This window comes from Sceloporus occidentalis, unplaced genomic scaffold (assembly GCF_023333645.1).
Source record: "Sceloporus occidentalis isolate IW3139 unplaced genomic scaffold, rSceOcc1.0.p SCAF_1, whole genome shotgun sequence".
NCBI lineage: Eukaryota > Metazoa > Chordata > Lepidosauria > Squamata > Phrynosomatidae > Sceloporus > Sceloporus occidentalis.
In genome coordinates, this window is record NW_028316981.1 from 110,050,424 (window position 1) to 110,072,405 (window position 21,982).

At 38.1% G+C, this 21,982-nt stretch overlaps 1 protein-coding gene across 7 annotated transcripts in view; it reads right to left on the reverse strand.

The window, feature by feature from the left end:
• TENM2 (teneurin transmembrane protein 2) overlaps nucleotides 1–21,982 on the reverse strand; it is a 1,152,237-nt gene that overhangs the window by 110,011 nt on the left and 1,020,244 nt on the right. The window lies entirely within an intron of this gene.

Genomic DNA, 21,982 nt, shown 5'->3' on the forward strand with positions numbered 1-21,982 from the left:
CCCACATTTCTAGCATTGCAGAGAGTGAGACACTGAAAATAACTCACATTTAGAACCATTTTCTGTGTTTGAACTCCATTGGTAACTTTGCTTGCTCCTTTTTTGGATGCCTAAATTCTATTTCAAAATGCTCAGCTGAAGGTTTGAGGGGCTGTCCAGATGGGCGGCATCCAGCCACCCCTTTAGAGGCCGCAGCAATCACATGTCACAGAACTGATCTGGCCTCCAGAGAGTGCAAAAAGGAACCACAAAAAGTGTCTCCTTTTTGCGCCCTCTAAAGGACATAATAGCTGTGCGGCATGGCTTTGTTACCCCCTTTTGGCAATGCACCATCTAGATGCAGCGCCAGGGTCACGCCATGATGCCATGCACAATCTAAAAGGATGTGTGGCATCATGATGCAACGGGGGCAGAATCACGCCATCCAGCATGTGGATGCTGTGCCGTGGCTCTGCCCACAAGTCAGCACAAAATGCCAGTCTGCACACCACCTAAGTTACTGAAACAATAAAAAGATAGGGAAATTTCAAGCAGAATTCTTATTTGGAGGGGGGCAATGTCCCCATTTTGCCCCTCCCATAACTATACCCCCCATGTGGACAATATCCATTTTTTTTTTTCATCAATCAAATCACACATATCACTCAAGGTTTACAGGATTAAAAGACCCCTCCTCTGCAATGTATTGTCTAACACTCTTGTTACTTATTCATGACCTCACATTTATTCTGGCATGGGGAATGATATGTAAGCTATCAATCTCAGCAGGTCCTTCTGACTAAATCATCTGTAAATATTTTAAAGACATAAGCTGAAATTTTATGCATAAAATAAGACTACAGATGGATAATAGGACAGCCTTGCCAGTCAGTTCCTTGAAGGTAAAGAGTCTCAGCAGAAACAACAGAAGTTCTTCTTGCTCACTGAAACAGAGAGAGAGAGCAAAACAAACAGACAGACAAACAGACAGACAGATCCTCAGACTTGAAAGAAAGAATGTAAAAGAAAAGGAGAAAAAAGAGGAAGACGGGCAAATGTGCTTTAGCAACTTCACTGGGGACATATATTGTCAACCAAGTCATGATACATTGTTTAGTCATTTCATTTCTTGCATTTGAGAGGAAGGATGTAAAATAGATCTAATGCTGAACAACTCACCATAGGCACACAATCAAGAACTATAACAGGAATATTATCATTATCATTATTATTATTATTATTATTATCCTTTATTTATATAGCGCTGTAAATTTACACAGTGCTGTACATACAATCTTTTAGTTAGACGGTTCCCTGCCCTCAGGCTTAAAATCTAAGAAAATATTCAAGTCCCTATTATGATACCGACAGTGCTTTCTTGGATTCCTATTCCTAAAATAAATAAAAAGTATCCTGTGGTCAACAGGATTATATATGTTCTCTCAGGATCCTGACCAAAAGTGTAACAGAATCTGAATGAATTCCAAAAGCAATGGGTATGACTGCAGCAAGAAGCAGAGATATCAGTCTTGCCCAGCAACTGTATTAGTGAAGGGAAATGTAGAAATATGCTATGCCTCTGCCCCCTCCTCCTATAACTGCCCCATGTGTTGTGGGATGATCCATGGGCAAAATATATCTGCATTCACCCAAATGCAGTTACCTAAGTTCCATTTGACTAGGAGCTGTGCCTTATTTATTTATTTACATTTGAATGCTGCCTTTCTCCCTCCCAAGTCAGCTCCCAGACAGAATTATAAAAGCTTCATAACAATTAAAATTTTTTTACAGAAAAGGTCATAAGATACCGGATCAAATTTTATTTCTATCATAATAACCCAAGATGTTCAGTGCATAAACTGAGAAACCATATCTGAGCATTGGTATTATGTGGCATCCTTTGGGAACTGCATTGTCAGTGTCCTTAAGCACCTTCCATGGAACACTTGTGTGCAAGTTTGTATGTATTTGTTCTGCCTGACCAAAATTTGTGGCTGTTAATTAATTAATCCAGACAATTCTGCAATACAATGTGAAGAGTCCTCTTTATGCCTGAAAATACTTATATGCTTTACCACTGAATATGACGAAGAAAAGGGTACATTTGAATGGGACGTGCCACCCCTTGTGCCCCGCGCGCTCCCCGCAACTTGAGCGCATACGGTCAAGTCCATGTATAGTGCGCCCCTGTATAACACAGGTGCACTGTACTCGACTATAAGTGGACCTCAAGGGTAGGTTTGGGGGCCAAAATTCTGGATGAATTAGGCTTGGGACCAGCCAGAGGTTCCTCTCATCTGCTCTAAGGATATGTACTTCCCTAAAGGCATCAGATTCTGTCTGATGTTGGAAGCTATGCAGGGTTAGCTGGGTTAGTACTTAGATGAGAGACCGCTAACAATTACCAGGTGCTGTAGGTTATATTTCATAGGGAAGAACTGGCAGAACTACCTCTGAGTATTCCTTGCCTGAGAAAACTGCATGCAATTCATGGGGTCACTATAGGTGAACAGGCAACTTGAAGGCACATACTTAAAAAGAAAATGCAGAATGGTTAAGTGTTTATGGAATGGTAGATCTGGTGTTTAATTACTTGTATATTATTGTTTTATTGTAAAATAATTTAAAGCTAAAAACCACCCTGAAGTCCAAGGCTGAACAGCAGTGTTTTAAATCAAGCAAACAGGCACTTTCCAAAATAGAGAAGATATCCAGTTACATGCCAGTGCATCTTTTTATTCTGCCTTCATATAATCCTTTCTGTCTGAGAGACATAACATTTCTAGACACTTTGAAAGCATGGCATGGGTGACTTTTTTGTCCCCCCTGTCCCCCTTTTGTATATGCTTAAGGTGAGAATAGGAAAACCAGTTTCACTTTTTTCTATTCAATCTTGATAAAGTACATATGGATCTTGATAAATTCCAATAATGAATGAAATGAATGAATGAATTGAAAGAATCTTGTGAAATTCCAATAATGAATTGAAACAAAAAATTCACTCTTTTATCTACTAAGGTATATAGGTTTCTTCAATTGTAATATCTAATCTGGACAATATCTTTTCAAAGGGAAAAATCTGAAAGGAAATTATCCTTCCTTCACAGCCAACCCTAAGACTCTCCATATTTACTGACAACAATACTCACAAATGTAGACTACCTCATTCATATTAAAACAGCTAAGAACCATCAGAAATCAACAAGCATTGTAAGTGTCCATTTATCGCTCATATGTTGTGCTTAGAATGTACAGTTCACATTGTCCTCATACTGAGTGGGAAGTATTCACATTACAGAGACACAAAAAGAAGCAAGCGTTCCGCAGTGTCTAGAATGCACCATGAAGACATTTTATTTTACCTCTTTGGCATTTCAGGCATGCTGTTTGAGCATCCATAATGATACTGTACCAAGGGAGGCATCATGCTGTAGGACACCTGATTCGTTTAAACTGTAAAATGAACATTAATTGTGAAAATACACCTTCCGTTTTCTTGTTCAGAGAAAACTGAAGATAAAGAGATCACAGTAGCACTGGGTTTCTTCCCCCAGAACATCTGAGCAAGATGAAAACATGAACAGTAGGAAGCTAGCAAAATCTCAGATAAGTTTTCATTGCAGCTGGGAATTAATGGACATGACTTTGCTTTTAGCTTGAAGAATGAAGGAAGGAAAACTATAATGGGCATGGTGTTGCTAGGAAACACTCCACCACCAAAGCAAAGTTCATTCCATTTGTGGCCTTCCAAAGACAGACATTGTATTCCATATATATATATATATATATATATATATACACACCCAATTTCCATTAAAATGTAATAAATACATGAAAGAAGCACACAGATAAACCACAATGTGGTCTAATTATTTATGTCAACAAAGATTGGTGTGTGTATGTGTGTTCACGTTTATGTTTGTGTGTGTCCTGTTTAAAAAGTGGTGTAAATGGAAAACAAATTGAGCTTTGACAAAAGGCTCTAAGTGCAAAGCCAGGTAGTGGCTACTTTGGATCTTTTCTTTTTTAAAAAAATGTACAGCAAACACATTAACATTATCTCCACATAAATATTTATTTGGCAGGCAACAGAAAATGCTTTGTCAAAAATATATATCCTAAGAGCCCATTTATCCAATATCCAAATGTCTGCACAATCATCTGCAGAGCAATAATTGTATTTTAAAATGTGCCATAATTTTCATGCAATATACTTCAATCTGAATCTAAATTATGTGCTTCTAACAACTTCTTAAATAGGTAGAATGACTGCTGGTGATTATTGGGATACCGTGAGATGTTTATGTCCATGTAGTAGGGACTGAAGCTCTTTGCAAAGCTATTTTGAGCCAATGAAATCAAAGCCTGTATACTGCAATAAAGTTAACATTGAATGCAAAAGAAAATGCCATATCCTGAAATGCTGTTTTTTACATACAACTATGTTGCAACAGAACCATTCATGGTATAAGTGCTATTCAGACTCACAATTACATCAAGTAAGACTATGCACATTACATCTTTTAAAGAGTCAGGCTTTTATAGGAAACTGAACAGAGACAAAAGCAGACTACCCCAGTGGCAAATACATTGCTGCAGTCCTTTACACCTGTATGCTACTGGAACAGAAGCACATTGTGCTAGAATGAACTTGTCCCATCACATCATTTCCCCTTCTTAACTGTTCTGATCTGAATTTATTTTTTTTTGGTATTCTAATGGCACATACCTCAATTTCCATGGCATTTTCTCAAGTAACACAGATAATAAAAGCCCTATTTACACATGATTTTCATGAAGAGGCCTGAAGTGGAAAGTGGATCATACCTCCAAGACCAGGAGTCTTGTTGTTGGGCTGCTCACCATTGACTAGGTATGCTGGGACTTGGAGTCCAACAGCATCTGGAAAGCCACATATGATTCTTAATCAGATACATGAGAAGGGCCTACTGTGCTCCCCATATTCACTACTGATTACACACACTTGCAAAAAGGTTGCACAATTATGAGCAAATGCCCATGCATAGGCGATAATCTGTAATCAACACATGGATATCCTTATCCTCACCCCCACCACATTAGTCCCAGGCATGGAGAGAACATGTGAACAAGGCCACTGATTTCATACATTACTGGAATCTAAGAAAAAATACGAACTAGAAGCATATTTCTCTACATAACAAATTTCTATTTTTTTCCCTTCCCTGCAATATTATACAGGAAATGTTCAAGAACTATCTTTGTTTAACTGTCACATTTGCAGATAAACTGAGCTTATCAGAATGGCTACAGCATGAGTAACTCTGGGTGGATTTCTTAGATATCTCCAGCAATGTGCCTCACTGTGACCTAGTAAAACCACCTCACTGGATAAGAAGAAGTCCATCTTTTCTTAACCTTTTGGTTCTCAGCATGCCTAAATCAATATTATAGAAGGTTGTAAAAAAGATAAAAGTACTATATTCCCAGATACAATAAGATTTCCTGTGATGAGTTGATTCACAGAATGTTCTGTTGCAGTGGAGGAACATAGTGAAATTATGGCCCACCAGCTATTATTATTATTATTATTATTATTATTATTATTATTATTATTATTATTATTATGCTGTAGATTTACACAGCACTGTACATACAATAAAATAAATAAAGTAAACCTGCCCATGGCGTACAGCTACTGGATTGTGTGACAAGTCTAAACTTTCCTACTTCTCCTTCTTTTTTGGAAACAGAGCTTTAGGCCTGTGTAGACTCCAGTTTGCATTTTCATTCTAATTCTAATTTTATGCAGCCTCACAGAAATTGCATGAATAGCCATTCATTTAAAGGCTGTGATTGGTGATTCAATTCACATAAACTCCCACTGTAAAGATTTCATTGCCTTTGCTTGGTTAGCTGGGAGGCCACAACAACCAAGCAAGGTTTTGGTATAGGCATTTGCCTGGAAACTGCTTTGATGAGTTATATCTAATATTCTGATAAGTTTAATTAACTTCTTGTTTGCTTCATTTTATTTTCAAAGGCACTACCAATTTCTGAAATCCCCTTTATTGGTTTCTAAATAAAGGTACTGAATTGGAATACATTCTACTGTATTCCAATTTAAAGATAAAGGTTTCCCATTGACATGAATGCCTAGTCATTACCAACTGTAGGGGATGGTGCTCATCTCCATTACTAAGCTGAAGAGCCTGTGTTATCTGAGGACTACTCTGGTAGTCATGTGGTCAGCATCACTGCATGAAACACTGTTACCTTCCCATCAAAGTGTTAATTATTTATCTACTTGCATTTGCATGCTTTCAAACTGCTAGTTTGGCAGATGCTAGGACTAATGACAGAAGCTCACCCAATCATGTGGCACTTGGGCCTTGAACTGCCAACCTTCCGACCTTACAATTGCCAGACACTAAGCTACCACATCCCATATGTACTGAATAGGAACTGATTTAGCTCAAGGTTCTGAATCAGTTACTTGACCAAGTGAAATCTTCTGGTCAGATCCTCCACCCAAATGCAGACTTACCTGGCATCAGCTGCTGTAAGCAATAAGGGCCCATTGTTCTGTCTCCTGCACAGCAGCCTTGATGTTTCCACTCCCTGCCATGAGCAATCTCCAATGTAATACAGTAGACCCTTGTTATACACTCATGGATAACAAAATCCATGGATGCTCAAGTCCCATTAAATATAATGACATAGCAAAATGGTGTCCCTTATAAAAAATGGAAAATCAAGGTTTGATGTTTGAAATTTATACTTGTTTTGAATTTTTCAAACCGTGGATGCTTGAATCCACGTATAAAAATCCATGTATAAGAAGGGCTGACTGTAGAAGCAGGAACCCTATTGCAATTCCTCCTTGCACCAGAGATCATTTGTGGGAGGGGACTTGACACATCAGTCTGTTGTGCCCCAATCAACAAGAGAAAAGACACATATCGCTTGCAGCACCTGATGCCTGGAAAGTCAGAATTATGAATCTTTTACAATCCTCTTGGATTCCCTACACTACTGATTATGTGGGGATTGTGAATACAAATCAGTTGCAAATAATGTAACTATATGTTATATCCATAACTGTAATTGTGAATCTCAGCCTTACTCTCTTCTGTAGCCTGGCGGTGGTGGTGACGGCTTTACTTGTGTGATGGCCTAATTGCCAAGGAGTTTAAGGACACCTGTGTAAACCTCTATCTCTAGAGCAGTGGTTCCCGAACTTTGGCCTTCCAGATGTTTTGCAATCTGCTTCTAGAATTCCTGACTGTTGGCCAAGATGGCTAGGGCTTCTGGCATCTGAAGTCCAAAACACCTGGAGGACCAAAGTTTGGGAATCATTGCTCTAGAGACTCTGGAGATTTTCAGACCTGTGCTTAAGCACTGGTAAAATGCAGCTAAAACATTTAGGAAGTGTGTGTGTGTGAAAGCCTGGCACGCTTCCCTAAACGTCAGGGAATCATCGGCTCCCTTCCAGTGTCCCTGAATCATTCCAGGAGAGCATTTTCCTCTAAACGCAAAGTTTCCATTCAGAAGAAATTGGCTCTACCTGAACAATTCAGGAATGCTGGAGGGGAGCCAATGATTCCCTGATCTCTAGGAAGTGCGCCAGGCTTTCACACACATGCGCTTCCTAAACATTTTATCTATCTTTCAGATATAGACAAAGTGTATCTGGCTGATTCTCCTGCCTTGCAGGGCTGCAAGTTTAGAGGCACAAGTTTGGCACATGTCACAACTCATCACCAATAGCTGTGATGGCTAAGGCTGATGGGACTACAGTCCAACAACCTCTGGATGGTGCATACTGTCCATGCCTGTTCATTGTTTTGCCAATATAATGTGGGTCCTTGGTATCCACTGGTATTTGGTTCCAGGATCCTCTGTGGATACCAAAATCTATGGATACTCACGCCTCATTAAATGCATAGTAAAATGGTATCCCTGGTATAAAATGGCAAAATCAAGTTTGGCGTTTTGGAATGCATATTGTCTTGAATATTTTCAAACCATGAATGCTTGAATTTATGGATAAAGAATCTGTGGATACAGAGGGCCAGCTTAAATGCAAAGATAGATCATGCATATTTTCTTTAAAAATGCATAAGGAAGTATGAGAAAATCCCCACATTTTAATTTTTTCTCTTGGATCAAGTAAATTGTTCAGGTCACTTTCAAAGGAATTACAATATCACAGTAATCCAAATGGAAAGCTTAGCATAACATAGTGGCTGGATCAAGGCTATCTCTTTCCGGATACAATTGCACTTGGTATATAAGTCCAATAAAAGGCACTGAACTCATTTGTGGCTGTAGTGACAAGACTGGATCCAAGACAAGTTGCAAAATATGATCCTGAATCTTGCATGCAGCCCCTTCAAACTGGATTGCATTGATCAGGTAGGCTAACTACCCCTACTAACAGAAGCTCTAACTTGTCTGAACTCAGGTTATTGGCCTTTTGCAACCCATTACCAGTGGCACTGTAACCTGGCATTCAAATAGATAGGAAACCTAGAGAATAGGCAAACCATAGCATTTGAATGGAGGGAACATAGATAAAAGAAAAAATAGCAGGCACAAAATGCTTAATAACTGCCACCATAACTCCCCCAGTCCATAATCACTTTAATAGATCCATCTTTGCTCCCTCCAGTTCAGTCAATGAATTTCCTAGGAATATTCATGCATCCACAACTCTTCGACTACCAAGTCAAGTATTAAGCTCTGCTGAAACATTTCTTATCATACACCAGTACAAGGAATTGGTTTAGCTGTTTTCCTTCTTTTCAACATTTATAATACATGCTTATTTGTAGTGGTGGTATCCTATTTGAATGTTTACTTCTTTTAAAGAAATTCACATGAAAATTATATTTCAAGTATAAACCTATGCACAAAGAAAGTAATCACAGATGTCAATGTGTACAGATAGGATATTGCCATCATTTTAACACTTCAGTTGACAAAAGTATAGTGTAGCAATTAAGATAAAACTAGTTGTCATTTCCTGCATGCCTGTGTAGTCTGTCAGCCAGAGCTGTTTCTTACGGGGGGGGGGGGTAGGCAGGTGTTTTGAGGACTCTTGTAGGAAATCCAGGGAATAAGCCTTTGGAGAGGGAACATAGCTCAGTGATAGGGCTTGGTTCGTGAGCAAAAGATGCCATTCTTGACATTTCCAGTTAAAAAGTATAAGGTAAGAGATAAAATCTCTGCCTGAGAACTGGTTAGTGGAGATCAGAGATCATTCAGGGTACATCTTTTTGGGATAGGTAGACAAATAGTCAGTTCTGACACAAGCAGTTTTGCCTAACATTTTCCTATGTAACATTTCAAAACCAGAACCAACAAGGGACAACAATGTGCATTGGAAGCTACTTGGGACAGAGGTCTCTTTTAAAAGCTGAATTTAGTCTGTAAATTCCATGTATAACTATGGTACCATGCAATTCATATATGATAATGAAGGCTGACTTCACTTTGGTCTGAATTTTGTGCATAGTTGCTTGGAAGTAAATTCCATTTAAACTGGAGGAATTTCATTATGAATAACTATGATAAAGATACAGCGGTTACACCTTTGTCCAGATTTAGGTCTAAATCCATGCCAAAGTGGCATAGACCACTTGAATCAATGGAATTTACATACATTTATATAATGTGTTCCAGTGATTCAAAGAGTCTGCTCTTATTGGAACTAACAATTGGATTTCAGCATTACTAATTAAAATGTACATTCAAAAGAGAACTAAACCGCCTGTGTGTGGGTTAGGTTTCAGATATCAAAAGACTAACCAGGAAGGTACACAACCAGTGATATTCACACCCACTCTAAGGGTGCATACACACTGCAGAAATAAATCACCAAGCTACAAATCACAGGATTCCACAGGATGGAGCCATGACAGTTAATTTTTAGTTTGGTGAGGTATTCACTCTAGAGTGTATATTCAAGTGTTTTATCATTTTATATGAAACAAAAAGAAGGAAAATTTGTAAACAGACCAATAGCTGGCTTGCAGAAAAAAAAGTAAAGTTGTGTGTGAATAAACCCCCACACATGGTTACATGCATGTTGTTGCTGTTGTATGCCTTCACACTGTTTCCAACTTATGGCAACCCTATCATTTGTTCTTTTCCTGTTTGGTTAGCCATTTAACAATTGCTAATACTATATTTCTCTTTTTAAGCTTCAGGGTGAAGTGGAGATTTTAAGTCAGGGGTATATCCTGTCATCTCAATTCAATGTGTTTCCCCTCCCACACACATAAATATGCACACACACATACACACACACCGTGCACATTGTGTGTTTGACCCTAGGTTACCTTTACAACTGGAAATGTTGCTTGTTTACTGATCAGCAAACATATAAATCTCATTGAACAACAAAACCCTTTGAAAAAAGAAAGGCATGACTGACTTTTTCCACTAATAAGGTAGAAAAATCAATGCCTCCTATGGATTGTAGCTGCACATTCTCCAGACCTTGTATTCTTGCAGCTGCATTTGTCCTTTGCAGAATCTGTAACAAGTTGAGATGCAGTCTTGAACCTGGGTTTATTTTTTGGAAGGGATCACATCCATTATCAGTTTGCTGTTATTAACTACCATCAAGTTGACTTTGGCTGATAGCAATGCTATAAATGTGAGACCTCCAGGTCCCCCAATCATCAAGTGTCCTGCTCAAGTCTTGCAAACTCAGAGCCATGGCTTATATCCATCTGGAATGTAGTCTTCCTCTTTTCCTGCTGCTCTACCAAGCATTATTGTCTTTTCTAGTGAATCCTGTCTCATATGGCCAAAGTCCGACAGCCCCAGGTTTAGTCATACCAGGGAGAGTTCAGGCTTAATTTGCTCTAGGACTTGTTTATCAATCCATGGTATCTGCAGAACTCTTCTCCATCACAACTCTTCTCCAGCTTTCACAACCATACATAGAAATGGGAAATAGGATGACATGGACAATCCTAATTTTAGTATTCAATGTTATATCTTTACATTTCAGGATCTTGTCTAGTTCTTTCATAGCTTCCCATCCAAGTCCTACTGTTCTTCTGATTTCTTGACTGCAGTCTCCATTCTGATTAATGACTGAGCCAAGGTATGGAAAATCTTGAACTGTTCTAAAGTCTTCATTGTCTACTTGAAAACTGTATATGCCATTTGATATTATTTTTGTTTTGTTACAGTTTTGTTCAACTGTAAACCTGCCTTTGCACTTTCTTCCTTGACTTTCTTCAATAATTGTTCCAAGTTTTAGCTAGCTTGTTCCAAGTCTCAGAAAGCTTCCGTAGTACAAAAATTGGCCACCAGAGCACTGCTGGAGGGAGATGATGGTTGGGCGGCAGCACAGCAGCAATTTTGCATGCAGTAAAATACGTTTTAACCTCTTCCAGCCTGATCCTGTCTTGTGCCCGGGTCAGCATTAAAATTGCATGCAATAAACTCCTGAGTGTATAGGGAAGATTTGAGATATGGAATCTTTTAATAATAATAATAATAGGATTTATTTATATACCGCCCAATCACTGGGAATCCAAGCGGTTTACAACAAAGGGGATAATAGACGGTTCCCTGCCCTCGGGCTTACAATCTAAAAGACACGACACAAAAGTAGAAGGGAATGGTGGTGGGGGGCGGAGGGAATCAGGTCCAGCAGTTATTCTCTCCCTCTGAGGCCTGGACCAAGGCAGATGGACTGGAGGGAGGGTTTGTCTTCTTCCAGGCAGGCCTGGTGGAGCTAGCCTGGCTCTCTCTCCCTCAAGATGGTGGATGAAAGGAGGGCTTGTCTTCTTCCAGGGAGGCCTGGTGGAGCTAGCCTGCCTCTCTCTCCCTCAAGATGGAGGAAACCTCATCCTGAATGTGCCAGAGTTTGTCTGTCTGTCTGTTTTAAACTAGTTATTTTGCTCATTAGTCTGATGACCTCACAGGCAGAAGTAATAGTAAAGTTACTAATCACTAACAAGTTACTGTTAGTACCATGCTAATGAAAAATGCAGGAAACTACTCTCTAGTTCACCCAAGTGATTAATTCAGATATTGCACCCTAGAAATTCTGAGTTTGTAAATATAAATGACAATTACAAAGTAATCCTTCCCTAGCACTTTCTTCTTACTGATGCCTTGGTCCATACCACCACCACCTCCACACACACACCACACACACACACAATGCAACTTTCATTTGCCATAGGTTCCAAAAAATTGTTTGAGCATATCATTGAACATGCTTGTAAAAACAATTATTTACTATAATTCCTTCTCTTTTTATCCCAGCCACTTCATCTAAATTTTATGCCTGAGCCAGAGCAACACCACCCCTTTTTCCCTACTGCAGACTGAGTGAGAAAAAACCTGTTAAAGAGTGTGGATGTGGCACACCCATTATTACTTTACACTGAGAAGTACGGAATTACAGCCTTGGACATTACAGGCCAAAGAGTAACACTTGTTACCATAAGATGTAAGTAGTTACCAAAAAGAAGAAGAAAAAAAGAAAAAGGGGCTACTGTATAGCTTTGACGTACATATTAATTAATTGTCATCTTGTTGGGCTGTATCCTCTAACATATTTTGAGTCTACATGACAAACAGATCCCAGGATTCAACATACAAAATCACTCTGGTGTAGTGGTTCTGTTGGAGTTGGCCCAGTATTGTGATCTGTTCCTACATCACCTCTCTTTCTCGACGCAAATTTACTTCCAGATTCAAGGATTTCCAATAAAGTTCTGCTTCTTGTTGTTTTGAATATTCAGATAGAGTTTCACATACTTACTGTTGCATCCATGCAATGCTAATTTCACCATGGAATTTGATCACTTGCATCTGATATTTGAGGAACCTCCATGCAGTGTAGGTAAATCTGAGCATTGTGATCATTGACTTTTGTGTCACTTCAAGATCAAGAAGCCTGGGTCTCACAGTGAGAGTATATAACTATTTTTGGCTTTAGTTTCAGTGGTTTCAGTTGGCTGTGTCTGAGAATGCATCCAGCACCTCAATAAACAAACTTTAACTCTTCTTTTCAATCTTTTCTTGCTCTATCACTGCAACTATGAATCACAAGTTATGTTTGCAAATCCAGTCTTAGGGGTGGTATTTTAATCAAGCCTTCTTTTCTATAACTATTACAGAAAAAAGTTCATTCTGTAAAATAAAATGTAATATTCTTGAAGCCCAAGTCTTTACTACCATTTTTGAAATATTTTCCCACAGTATCCAGCATAGTGTAAAATGTGCTATCTCTCTCTCTGTGTGTGTGTGTGTGTGTGTGATGCTCAGCCCAAGATCCTAGTATTTTGTTTGTCATTGGGAATGGACACATGTGTGACTGATGGCACACAATAACAGGCTACCTATATTCTTTGATTTATTCTGTTTTGCATACCATTTCCCCCCCAAAGAATGAGGCAGAAATTGTGAATTTGGGACATTATAGTCTAATTGTGTATCCATTCATCTAGACACATTGAAAATTTATGTCTTCTGTGAGCAGAAGCTTAGACAGAACATTGTATTTTCCCCGGACTTGGCTACTTCAATATTCCCATTTCAAGATTACTTTACTATATTCACACATGCACTACAATTATGGCTACCCAGAGCACAAACACAACCAGAGCTCTACGGGTATAGTTATGCAAACCTAACAGTCCTACAAAATCCCACTCACAAAATTCCAGGAGAAGAGAGTGCCTATATATAATGAAGACATAGGGCTGGGCTCCTGGACAGTGAGCAGAAGAGCTGCAATGAAATGTGACAAGAGTGCTGACCTGCACATATATGTTGAAGTTCTTTGAAAATACCATCTCCAACTGTCTACTGTTTCCAGATTGCTGAAATCTTGAGCATCGATTCTAATATCAGGAGGTCACAGGTAAAAAGTTTATCGAGAGTGAAGATCATCCTTGGCATGAACAGCTTCTGTGAAGCTTTCCTAATCCCTTAAATCTATACTATCCACGCAGGCACCAGCTGTAGCATTTACTCTCTACTGAATGCTATATTTGGGCCCTGTCACTGTACAAATGCCTTCTGCTTGTAGTCGACTGTTTGCAGTCTGATGACTGGTAGTGTAATCTTGCTTGTCTACAAGCTTGTTCAAAGTGCAATACATCTTCATTAGGGAACAATGGTTCCCAACAATGCTGCACTCATTGCCCATGAACAAAGCAAACTCCACACCTAGTGGCTTCTTACTCTTGGGATTTTTATTAAGACAACCAGAGTCATGGGATCAAGTCTCACAGAACAATCTCTAATCTCCTTAAAATTGTACCTTGTCAAATAATTAATACATGTTGCTGTCTTGGATCAGCAGCAAACAGAAATTGTTATTTGAAGAATAAAACATGTGTATCAGGAAAGAGGCCTGTTCTCTTGACAGATGTGTGAAGTATGTTTGAAATAATGCCAAACTAACCACCAAGACAACAAGCATTGGGCATTATGGAATGAAGGAAGATAGGGAAATGGCTGAGGGAAAAACTATTGTTGCATAATTTATAGATTCCCCTACCACACACACACACACACACACACACACACACACACACACTGCAAGAGCTATGCTCAAGGCAGATACTACACAAAAGCTTGGAAACTGAAAAGTTAGCTTTCCATTTCTCATAAGGTTAATAGCTGTCTTAAGTGCATTTTTGCTCAGCTTACTATCTGTATATGCCATCATCGTATTGTATTGTATATGCTACCATTGGTAGTAGTCCACAAAAGAAAATTATTACTTTTAACGTTTCCCCCCCTCCATAGAATTAGAACTTCCCAGGTTTCTCATCAGCTCTGTATAAAGAAGTGCCAACCTGGAACCCTATTCTCTCCCCATGGATAGTCAGAGATTAGAACCAATGTGTTAATATTAATTATGTTCATTATGTTTTTATATTACGGAAAACATAAGCCAGAACAAACAAAAAGTAATGTAATTTTAAGGCATTTCCCTAGAAACAATATGCAGGGTAACAATTATTTTATTCATATTGTCATGTTGTCCCCCTCTAAACCTCTCTGGAGTTTTCCATTCCACGGTAAGCAGACGTGAAAGGTCATTGTGTTTGGTGGGACAACAAAGAACAGAAGAGAGAAGGAAAGAGAGGTACTGAAATTCCATGGCACACTGCCTTGTGGTGTGGCATGCACATGAGGACAGGAAGCTGTAGTGTAGTGGACTTTGGTCTTCCAGGAAAGAGATCTGAACCTCACTTATCACAGTATTGCACTAAAAACCTACAGTCGGCCCTTCTTATACACGGATTTTTTAAAGACGGATTCAAGCATACACAGTTTGAAAATGTTCCAAAAAAGTATAAATTTACCTTGATTTTCCATTTTTTATAAGGGACACCATTTTGCTATGTCATTATATTTAATGGGACTTGAGCATACACGGATTTTGTTATACACGGGGGATCTTGGTACCAAACCCCAGCGTATAACAAGGGTCCACTGTATAATAAGCGTTAAAGTTACAGGAGAATGAGAATTTGTCACAGAAAGACAGATCATGTGGAAATGTGCTTGAACAGCACAGTATGGTTCTATTCCCCCCCCCCCCCCGCCTTTAAAACACTACTTACCTGGAATTTTCCTGTAGTTATACCTGCCATTTTAATTTTCACAAACAATAGGTGACCTTGATACTACGCCATCTCTCTATGTTTTTCCCCTCTATAATTGATGTCTTTCATGCTTTTGTGTTTTCATCAGTTTGTTAGTTCAGGCTCTCTACTGAGCAGGCCATAATCAGAAAAATGTGGATCAGTATTACAATAAGGAATCAATTAGTAATGATTGTAGACAAGCCATAGCGAAAGGCATTTTCTGTTATTGTTTTCTATTTTTCCCCTGTGATACCTTTAAGCAATTCAATAGATCTAACATTTATGCCTTTGTTTCTTTATCTCACTCTTATTATCAGTTCTTCTCAGAACAAAGAAAGTAATGACAACATTCATTTGTTTTCCCTGTGCCCATCAAATTCCTAAAAACAAACAGAAACAAAGAAAAACAAGAGGTTCAGAGTGAAATCAATGCTGCCTCTTAGACTACAGGAAAAATAAAAACATGAGACTTACTCCCATTATGCTACCTGCACACCATTACTAAGTGTCTTTGAAAAGAGATCAGTTGGACGCACAGCTTATCAGAACACAGTTAACTTTCTTCTGTCTCACACTGGTTTTTTCTTTAAAAATAAAACACCAGAAAATAATGATCATGAAATAAATTTTGACTTATGACAGTAAAAATAGTTTTCATAGTAAAAACAGTAAGAGCTTTAAATTCACAGGAATGCAGATCAAAAATAAAACCCGTGCTTTCCAACTTTAATGACAAGCAGGCATACTGCCTTACTGCCATAAGGCTTTGTGCTATATGATGTTAATTTCTTTATTGGCTCCCAGAAGGAATAGGTCTATAAGAGCGTAAACACACATTCTGCCTTGCTTCATTAAAGGGAAAAGCAAAAGATGTCTGCTTGGTTTATATTCACAATGCGCTGAAAAGTTGATGGCCACATGCTGAAAGAACTAAGCACCACTTTCCAGCATTCCCAGTGGAGAAAACAATAGAATGTTTTCTCATCTGCACTGATGTCTCTTTGGTTTTATAAGAATTACAATCATCTATGACAGTTACTCTTTTTGTATTTGCACATACTGCATTTGCCAAAATAAATAAATAAATAACATCATTGTTCTCCTTGTGGGACTTGCTCTACAAAGGCTCCAGCAATCGCTTCAGATTCCAAGCCATTTGAGCTCAGTATTTTGATGTTGCACCACTTTTATGATCAATAAATCACTAGCTTGTAAAGAAAGAGAATTAAGTAAAATGCTATTACTAAATGAGTAGAATAGTTATTTTCTCCCCTGCCTCCTCATCTTAAAACACAGTGTTTTGGGATAAAAGATAGCACTATCATTTCTCTAATAAAGTTCCTTCTACTTGCTACACATAGTACACTACCTCACATATTCTAGGTTAATAGCCCTTTGGAATGGCCCTACCATTTGAGTTCTAATTGTCTTCATTCTCTTTGTCTAGCTTGAAGAATTGGGACTGCACTCCAAGCTGTTGAAGTTCTCTGGTTCAAAACTTTTGGAATCTATGTAGCAGAAATTGCCCATATTTTTTCCCTCTACCTCCATGTCACTGCAGAGGAGGGGCTGCCATTTGCATCCCAGAAGGATGGAGTGAAGACAGGAAGTGTAGTAGAACCTCAGGGGAATATTCCTACATCCTTACAGCCCCTCATTTGCCACCAAAACCTATTCTACATGGCAGGAGATCCTTTGGAGCAGGCTGCTGAGTAGTGCAGAAGGCAAAGTGGAATGGAGCTCCACCACAGTATTGGTTAAGTGCCCCCAAATTGTTGGATTAAGGTCATAAATCTTGGTAATGGTTTTGTTGTTCCAAACACTCCTGTGCAAAGTTTACTCCTTTATAATTCTTAGAACCAACACTAAACTGAATATGTATTCTGATTACATATTCTAAAGACATATTTGCTTGAGTATTTCATTTTTTTTGTATTAACAAATAAATGAATTTTTAAATATATGAAAGATTTCCTCTACAAATTCCTACAATTCAGTGCAGAATAACCATTTTGAATGCCTAAACCCTGCCAGTCTGCATATAGTCTTTAGTAATGCATGAATAAAAACCACAGGTTGTTAATGTTAAATTGATAAAAACTGATTCTGCATAGATTCTTAATATGCCAATACCAAATAACAACAAAACTGAATCTTGACTTGCATTTTTTCAAATGTATGCTTCTGTATTTATTGATACAGTGCATCTACCATCTGTCTGTCCGTCCATCTATCTATCTATCTATCTATCTATCTATCTATCTATCTATCTATCTATCTCATATTACACACATAGCTTTTTTTTAAAAAATGCATCAGTGGAAGTCCTTCATCTGTTGAGATGTTAAGGGCCATTAGGACGTGATAAGAAATATTTAGTAAACATTTTTTAAAAAGTGTATTTCATAATTTTTCACTCTGCCAGGTGCATGGCATGGTTTCTCACAAGTGAGAACATATAATAGTGTATGAATTCCAGATGTCAGGCATTGTCCAGAGTGCTGACAGAATGTTACTAGTATGAAAAGGCACAACTATTTGTAAAGGAAGTATTTGTAATAATGCACAAAATATTCATTTGCAGCTTTTTCAAGAAAGAATAAAGAAACTGACCAACTTGCCCAAAAACCAAGAAGGGGAAAATCTCCAGCTTACAGAATGAACATGATTTGATAATTTCTATATGGTTCCCTGGGAAATGTAAATCAAACTGCCGTGGAAGAAAGTCTTGACTGACAAAAGTGCCACGCCTACCTTTTGCTGTCACTGACTACTTATGATCATATAAATTCAATTGTATGTGGTGGATCTCAAGTAGTCTGCACTTAAACATAACCTTGCCACCAAATGGCAGGACTATAGGGCAGATGGGATGGTCAGCACTCTTTGAAAATAAGCTTTTAAAAATAATTTCCCTAATAAAATTATTAGTCTTGCTGGCCATCAATAAAGGGCAAAACATTATTATAAATGATGATACAGATTATTACCAGTTATAGAATGATAACATTACGGAATGACTCACATGCCCATTAATCCCACCACATAAAGAATACACTTTACATGTAATTTTTTGGTTACTTTTGCAGGGACTCCCCCCCCCCCCACACACACACCTTTTAGGCCATTCTTTCACTTTCATAATCTTTGTACACTTAAAAAAAAAGGGGGGGAAGAGTAATTGAAAAATAAAGAAGCAACCTTTAAATTTTCTGGCAAATTCTATGACATTGAGTTATTGGGGTGGGGTGAGAGTTATTGTCACAGTGAATTACATATTGATGTGGTATTGAACAACTGTTGCATAAGAACTATTACATACAAGCCATCACAATTACCTTCTCTGTGAAAAAAATATTCTGTTTGGAGATATGTTCTACATCATTTTGCCCATTCAGGGCTCAAACAAGGTCAGAGTAATTAGAAAAGATCCATAATGTTTTGAAAAAAAATGTTGGAGGATATCACTGAAAATAAAGAAAATGTATTGCAAAATTTGTAAATCATTTTGAGAAAAATGTTATACAGCCTGCTGTTCTTTTCTGTTCAGTAATCCATCTTATCCTGACTGAGGTAACATTCTGGTATAAAACAATACATTCCCACCTTCATCTGTCATCACAGTTCTTTCCAAATATGTGTTCCTGGATATTCCTAAAAAATCAGTGGGGCTTAAATTACATGTGGAGTGGCTGAGACAAGCCAATCCTTGACTCAAGTGCTGTAATCCTTAGGAGAAAATAAAGACTTGAGTCATAAAGTCTGAATACTTATACGAAGAGTCTGGCTTTTAGATTCAGAATTACTAGTATCATGCTCCATTGCTAAACCAACAATCATAACAGACAAACAAAGGGAACCAGCTTATTTTGAAAAATGTGTTTCTCTGTTGTTGTTTTTTAAGTTCCCAACCCTTATTTGACCTCTAGTAGTGCCAGCTACACTGCCACCAATAGTTAAAATATCTCTGTTATTTTATCTCCAACAGTACTATGTAATTCATTCACTCTCTGAAACTGGTGCTTGACACCACAGGGTATAAAATAACACAGAAAACAACCTTGCTGGAACATTAATGGTTGGCTGGTGCACTTCAGAATAGCAAAATCAGCTCTGTCCTTTCAGCAGTAAGATCAGTTTGATCAATCCTATTTCTTTTTTGGTCTCATACAAACAAGCTGTAGAATTCGTAGGTGGGGGAGGGGGAGCAATACAGTCCATGCAGAAATCCCACCATTAGGGGAAAAAACCACTCTGATTTAAGTCAGGAGGTTATTTACAAATATCTGCAGGATGCTGTGCTTTGAAGGCCAGGATGTAATACAGTGTGTATGTTTCAAAGATATACTGATTGTCTATTTAAAGTGGACTAGAGAAGAAATGAATTCACATAGATGGGAAGAAGAAGAAAAGCCAAATCCTGACAATATTCTGATGCATTTTCTAATCATGAGAAGTGGCACCAAGTAAAGAACATGAAAGAAAATTGATATTCATATAGAAAAAAGCATGTCTTCTCTGTTTCTTGAAATATTATCAGATCAAAAGCTATTGTTGGTTTTTTTAAAAAGCCTGTATATGATTAATAATGTTTGCCATACAAGCTGATTTAAAAAAAAACCAAACTCTCCCACAGTGGAGCACTTGAAATTTGATAAATGAGATTCACAAATACTGAGTTTACTTTGTATTGAGCCTAGTATGATATATGCTTGATTCAAAGGAACACAGGTCTTTTTTATTGTTGGCAAGAAAATGCAAAGTTTAAATATGAAAAGATTCAGTTAAGGAAGGAATCCTATACACTGAAACAATTTTTCATACCAGACCTTAAGGTATTGTCAGCTCCAATGGATCCAGAATGTATCTTTGATACCCAGATTTTAAAATGAATGCTATACTCTGGCCCATACGAGAGCGAAGTCTGAATTAATCAAGGTCAGGATAAAATGGATTTTCATTGCGCAGATCTGATACCATTTAATTAAGACAGGTTGCTGTACCACTCCAAAAGCGGAACACAATGAGCAAGTTATATACACAGCCCACTGAGTTTTAAATATTGTTTACTGGTCCAGAAATAAATGTAAAGGCTGTTTAGTTACCAAAAAGCTAACAAATAATTAGAAATCTTAGAACCAAAAGAGGTGACAACATCATGTTTGTACAGGTAAATTATAAATGTACAATGCACATCATTTACAGTGTACATATTAGACATGCATCATTTGCAATGATATAGAAAGCAGAGGTAACTGATTTTAACACTAAAGGGGAAAGTTGCTGAAGAAGCATGAGGACTACTGAGGGAAGAAACAGAATGGCATAAAAAGCTGGTTTCCAGATGACTTGGGGGCATGGAATACAGATGACGCATGGCCCCAAGATGGCCAGAAGCTGGCTTCAAGCTGCCTAGCTGCCCAGACAAGGTCTAGCTTCCAGGCACTCTGGCGGCATGGCATTTAGATGCCACACGCTAGCAGAGCACCTTAAAGCTAGATTCCAGTTGTGATAGTGTGGAAAAGTCAGCTTTTTGCCAGCCCAAAAAGGAGTGGCTCTTTGCCTTTCCCTTTTTGGCTGGCAAAAAGGCAGATTGGAGCTGCAGTGTGTAGTTGCTGCGGCCCCAATCCAGCTTCAGAAAGAGCGGTCTGTTTCACCCTGAGATAATCTCAATTATGACTAATCTCCCTGCATCCTTTCACCAAGTGTGGTTCAAAATCCATCCTTTTTTTTATTTTTAACATTACATTGTCACATCTTCACCCTAGGTGTTTAAAGTTTTATCAAAGTATAACTACCTAGTGATTTCAGACCTAAATCTTTATCTCAGAAACTATTGATTGAGCAGGATATGGCATTTGCATTGTTTATCTGGTAAAGAGGTTTATCTTTCTCACTTTTTTTATACACTGCAAAGGCTAGAAATATATATATCTTAATCCCACCCACATGCTCATTTATGGCTCAAAATTATTTGCCTTCCTCAGAGATAATATCTGTCCTCTTCATTTTGAAATTCCTCTCTGGAAATTGTTTTCATTTTTAATACTGTTATTGAAATTACTTCAAGAAAATCAGAAAAAGAAATCTGTGACACAAAGAACATTCTAATGGGACAAAACTATCCAGCTGTGCTGGAAGACAACATAATTTGGTGTTGGGGTGGGGGGATAGATTTGTTGACTTCTAACTTAGATATAGAAGTACAGAGAAAAATATAAGCCATGTTCTTGATGAATTGTGACTTTTTCCCCCTCAAAGAAAAAAGCAGTTTTCCTTGCTAAAGAAAAGCTAAAATACAAATGTTTTATCCTTGTCTATTCAAAATATGATCAACACTGTAGATTCTACAATAGTGAGTGATATTACTGCATGCAGCT